Consider the following 6,225-nt stretch of genomic DNA (forward strand, 5'->3'; position numbering starts at 1 on the left):
AACGAGTGGTTTTCATATTCACGTGGGACTGAAGACGAGATGCTATCATTTTCTCCTTCATGGAAGGGTTCACATTGATATTGAGGTAATGATTTGCTTCTTTCAGGGACTGATGAAGAATATAACCATATTCAATTCAATACTAAGTTCCAACTACAGCACATGCATGAGTCAAATAAGTGAATTCTTCAAACTGATCATGTGATTATAAATTTACCATAAAGCAAAGGAAAATGAAAATCAGATAAATCAAGAAAGAAAGGTCCGGGAATAACAACGGTTAGATGGCTAGGAAAAACATGTTATATGAATCTATAGCCACCAAATTTTAACAAGTTTTAACACTATAAATTGTCTGGGATCTATGTAATTGATTCTATCATCAAAAAGATTACATGTGGCTATCGTTACAAATGCCATTAAAAACATGAAAATGAATCAAGTTCATGTATCACCAACACGAGATTTACTCTTGAGATTCACAACAATAACACTTATATTATCTTTGCTTCCACGTGCCATCGCGAGTTCTGTTAAAACCACCGCCGCATTTGTGATCCTATACTTGTTATCATGTGATCTACTTCGACAAATAATCCTTCCATCAAGACATTTTCTCACAACATGACACGCCAAATCATTGGATATCATGTCCCATAAGCCATCACTAGCTAATATCATGAATTCATCGTCGTCTTCTCTTTTCTTCACGATAACCTCTGGTTTTGCTATCACATACGGTTGTAATTGTTGATCACCTACATAATATCATATTAGGTACATGTAATTTTCCAAAAATTAATTATTCAAAAAGAAAGAAAAATTTTCAAATTCAACCTCACCTTTTAGACCATTTAATACATAATATACTTTATCTAAAAACCCGTAAAATACCGAGGATGATCATGCACGCAACTATATAATCCAATCTCTTACGTACTGAATATTTTTTATCATTCACACGGATATTTACTTAAAACTGGTTATATACCTATTGATCTCGAAGTAGAAAGAATTCCGAGCACGCGTTGCCCATTCCAGTTAACCACCCGTCCTCCCAAGTGTTCAATCCTTTCAAGTTCATCAGGTCTATCTGGCTACATATGGAATTCAAATATCAACATAACATGTTGTAAACTAGTAATTAAGGTAACATTAGAGATATATATTAATTAACTACCTTATGATCACTCGATAAGGGCACAACAACACCGCCACGTGAAAGAACTGCTCTCGAATCGCCACAATTGGCAACCACAATCTCCTCATCACCAACCACAGAAACAACCGCCGTGGAACCCATCGATCCGACAATATCAGTTTCGCTAACTTCCTCGTCCATCTTCAAAAAACAATCCACCATCAGGCCCTCCCAGTTCACCTCATCCCGCCCCTCCATCTCCTCCGCCACGAGCTTATACAACCGCTCCCGACAAGCGTTGGCAACACGCGAACCCCCGTGCCCGTCATAAACCCCATAATAATCAAACTTCCTCGAGTTCTTATGAACAAACCCTAATTCTACACTCAAGGCGTCCTCCATCTCCCTCCGCCGCCCAATCACCGACGAGTGATGAGGAAAATCACTATCATTAACAGTACCGTCTGAAGATGAAGATGACCAGGTGAGTCAGTAACCTATCAATGATCCAGTAAAAAAAAACAAAGAAAGATAATTAATATTACCGCCAATATTGTCCATATTCACAAACTGCTTTTTTTTCGACAAACATTCATCTCCGTTCGCCAACAGCTTCAACCTCCTAAGCTCCGTTCGCCTCCTTCGACGAGCTAGTAAAACGTCTGCGGCATGCCGACAATTACTCAAGGACGGCGATGAAGAAAGCGTGTGATCCATGTTACTACTACTCATCATCATGTTCGCCAAGAAGCATGGTGAATTCGGTTTCGGCGCATGCAGTTGGAATGAGTTGATAATATAATGTTGGTAACGGGACACGTGCGGCGGTGACGTGAAGGTGGTGGTATTTCGGTGGTCAACTACGGGAAACAACACCTTATTATTACAGCCGTGGAGGAAGTACACGTAGAGGGGTACAGATTCGGTGTATCTAAGAGACGTGGACGGTGGAAATTGGATTCTTATCGGCTACAATCATTAAAATTTTGGCTTTTTTATATTTTATTGTTCTACTATGAAATATCATCTTGCAAAGGATAGTACATTAAAAGATATTTTAATACTTTGGCCCCAATAATTGTTTATTGATAAATTGAAAATAAAAGAATCTTACCATTGGGGGAAAAAACGTTTTTCGATAATAATTTTTAAAAATCACCACCAGCGCTTCAACCTTTCAACTATTTTTGTCACAATGAATCTTTGTTTAAAAATATTTAACGTTGTTAAGTTTTTCTTTTTCGAGTTTCAAGTCGATATTTTAAGGTATTGGATCGGAAGAAGAATACGAGTCGACTTATATAGAACTTATCTCGAAATCTCTTCGAGTGGTGTTTAAAAGTTTTATAAAATTTTTGACAAAGAAAGTAGAGTTTCAGGTTCAAACCTTCGATAGATAAACTCTTAAATGATCTTCTCTATACAAGAAAAAAATACTTAAAAATCATATAGGAGTTATCATTAAAAAAACACTCAAAAGTTCTTTAACATTTAAAGAGTCTCAAGTTTAAACCTTTCATAAATAAACGTCTTAAATGGCAAATCTCTTAAAAAAAAAACCTTATAAATCATAAGGGGGGGGGGTTTGTTGGAAATCTCCTCACACACCCCACCCAATCAAATTATGTCACATCACCAACATCAAATCCATCAAATTTTGATGGAATTTGGTAGGGGTGGTGGTGTGGTGTGGTGTGGTGTGATAGAAATATTTTTGTTTTTTTTTTATCTTTTTTTTGCAACTTAAAACAATATTTTACTAGAACTTAAAAAATAAAAACAATAGTTTATTAGAACATAATTCAACTTAAAAATTGGAATTAAAAAATAAAAGTTGTAATAAACGTCTACTCCTCGTTTGAATCCGAAAATTCCAAACCTAAAGAACCTATAAGCTCAACTAGATCCCATCTCAACCGATGATGAATATCTTCATCCCGCAAGTCTAATTGGACATCATCGGGAAAGGGAACTTGAGTAGGAGGATCCGGTACCCAATCTGGAGAAATTGCATTTCCATATTCTTTTATTAACATATTGTGTAATATGATGCATGCATACACGTTGCTAGATATCGTGGGTTTTCTCATTGCACGAACCGGTCGACTAAGTATGCATCATCTACCCTTTAAAACACCGAAAGCTCTCTCAACATCTTTTGTAGCCGATTCTTGCAACTTCTTGAACGCATTTTCATTGGTCTCGACAGGAAACGAAAAGGCTTTCACAAAAATGGACCATTGCGGGTAGATACCATCGATAAGATAGTAGCCACGTCTGTAATATCTCCCGTTGACAAAATACGGACAGAAAGGTGCGGTACCATCTGTTACGCTCTGAAACAACAGTGATGTGTACAGAGCAGTGACGTCGTTGTTTGAGCCGGGAACACCAAAATAAGAATGCCAAAACCATAAATCATTTGACGCAACGCTTCTAGTGAGATGGTCGGTCGTTTGATATCACCCCTAACATACGCCCCTTGCAACTCCCGTGGACAATTCCTTCATTCGATATGTGTACAATCAATGCTACCGAGCATCCCTGGAAAACGCCATCTAGCCTCGTGCGCGGCGTAAAGACGTGTAATATCGTGCCTTGTTAGTTTTCGTAGAAACTCTTTTGTCATACAATTTTATAATCGCGTTACAAAAGAATTGTAGACATTCACGTGAAGTTCTCTCAGACATTGTAAGTATTTATCGAATTGATCGGGCGGGTTACCTGTCGCTAGTTGACGAATAGCGAATGGGCATTTTGAAGCGTCGTAAAACTCCGTTTGCCCCTCGCGTCGTAAGATTCTTGAAACCATTCTTCGTTTGCTTCGACGTCGGCTACAATCTTTAAAAATAAAGATTCCGGCAAACGAAAGGGTTCCCGAAACGTCGCGTCATTGTATTTCGGCTCCTCCACAAAATAGTCGTTCATTAGCACTTCGTGGGCATGTATACGATCACGCTCCACCATTTTTTTCTTTTGACGGCTCAGGCCTTCAAGTTCGTTATATAAAAACGGGAACCATTTGAGAATGTCATCGTCCGAAGACGAGAGCTATCGGTGTCTAAGGGAATCAAGTAATTCGGAAATGCCATATTTTTTTGTTGTAAATGAAGGGGAAGATTGAGAGTGTTTTGAGTTGGATTTGGTTTTGAGTTGGATTTGGTTTATGTTTTGGTTTTGGTTTTGTATTATTATTTTTTTATTTAACCCTCCCCCCTCCCAACGGCTCCCTCCCCAACGGTCCAATTTTCTCGATAAACACCCATCACTTGCGTGATGGCTATCACGCAACCAACCCCCGTCACGCGTGAACATTGACCGGCCGGCGGTGTGCGATGAGCCATCACGCATGATGGGAGCTCATCACACAGTGCCCCGCCCCCTCTAATTCATAAAGAGTTATCATTACAAATTAACCCATTCAAATGTTCTTAACTAATAATAGTATAATTTATTTTCTTTTGTTATTCCGCATACAATTAAAATATCATAGATTTAATCAAATGTGTTGATGACCACATATTTGTTTATGCTGTAAACGAGAAGGCAAAAACCGGATTGCTCGGCTGAATATGAGATTCCAAAAATGAAAGGTCTAGATACGTGGCGCATTTCACCGCAAACACTAAAAACGAATGATTTCCTTTTATAGATTTTGATTGCCAGTTGTCGCGTTTTCCAACACTAAGGAATATATATAAAAAAATATTAAAATAAAAACACATAGTTTTGTAAGTATAGTAGAAATGACATAAAATTTAGAGTTAGAAATTATGTAGTCTAAATCCCAGATCTTAAAAAACTATTTGATAGTTCAAAAACTACCAATTTCAACCATTAGATCATAAATCCAATAATTTAGATTTATTCTTACTCTTCGTATGAAATTATTTCGTTTTATTATCACCCACCCATATATATATATATATATATATATGTATATATATATATATAATATATATATACATCCATTAGATCATAAATCCAATTATTTAGATTTATTCTTACTCTTCGTAGGAAATTATTTCTTTTAATAATAACTCACCCATATATTATATATATGGAGTGAGGTTAGAATAAGAATTGAGTTATTTGTAAGAAGTGTGAAAAGTAATATCGGGCGTTGGATTTGATCATCTGATGGTGGATATTGTTAGTGTGTTTTTTGTTGGGTGTGTTTTATTTTGTTAGTTCGGTATGTTTTATTTTTTTAATGGTAAAAACCACTTCTTACACTTTTTATGATAGTTTACTTCTTATTTTAACCTTGCTCTATATATATATATATATATATATATATATATATATATATATAGGGGTGGGTTATAATAAAAAGAAATAGTTTTCTAGGAAGAGTAAGAATAAATCTAAGCTCTTGTATCTATGATCTAGTGGTTTAGATTGTTAGTTTTTAAACTATTAAATAGTTTCCTAGGATCTAGGATTTAGAGTACATAGTTTCCTAACTCAAAATTTTATGTCATTCCTACTCTTTCTACAAAATTATGTCTTTTATTTTAACCCTTTTATATATATATATAAGGGTTCAAATAAGAAACAATTGTTTTGTAAGAAGTGTGAGAAAAATTTAAAATAAACCACACCACTAAATAGGACACTATACCATGTAAATAGAAAACTATACAACTTTTAGAAACTACTAATTTCAACCACTAGATCATAGATCTAAGGGTCTGCATCTATTCTTATATTTCTCACAAAACTATTGTATTTTATGTTAATATATATATATATATATATATATATATATATATATATATATATATATATATATATAGGGGTTCAAATAAAAAACAATTGTTTTGTGAGAAGTGTGAGAAGGCTTTAAATAAAGCACACCACCTAAATAGAACACTATACCATGTAAATAGAAACTATACGGTTTTCAGAAACTACCAATCTCAACCACTGGATCCTAGATCCAATGGCCTAGATTTATTCTTTTGTTTCTCACAAAACTATTGTTTTTTACGTTAACCCTACCATATATATATATATATATGTATGTATGTATGTATGTATGTATGTAAGAGTTCAAATAAAAATAAGGAGTTTCGTACTAA

At 35.2% G+C, this 6,225-nt stretch overlaps 1 pseudogene across 1 annotated transcript; it reads right to left on the minus strand.

Moving 5' to 3' along the window:
• Positions 1-312: 312 nt before the first annotated feature.
• LOC143605783 (putative protein phosphatase 2C 8) lies at positions 313-2,027 on the minus strand (annotated as a pseudogene). Its single transcript, XR_013148614.1, has 3 exons — positions 1,181-2,027; positions 992-1,097; positions 313-758 (listed from the first exon to the last, which is right to left on the minus strand). The product of XR_013148614.1 is annotated as a putative protein phosphatase 2C 8 (transcript).
• Between the last annotated feature and the right edge of the window lie 4,198 nt (positions 2,028-6,225).

The sequence above is a fragment of the Bidens hawaiensis genome, unplaced genomic scaffold (assembly GCF_021521415.1).
Source record: "Bidens hawaiensis isolate Kalapana, Puna unplaced genomic scaffold, B.hawaiensis_p1.1 tig00071406_1, whole genome shotgun sequence".
In the NCBI taxonomy this organism is placed as follows: Eukaryota; Viridiplantae; Streptophyta; class Magnoliopsida; order Asterales; family Asteraceae; genus Bidens; species Bidens hawaiensis.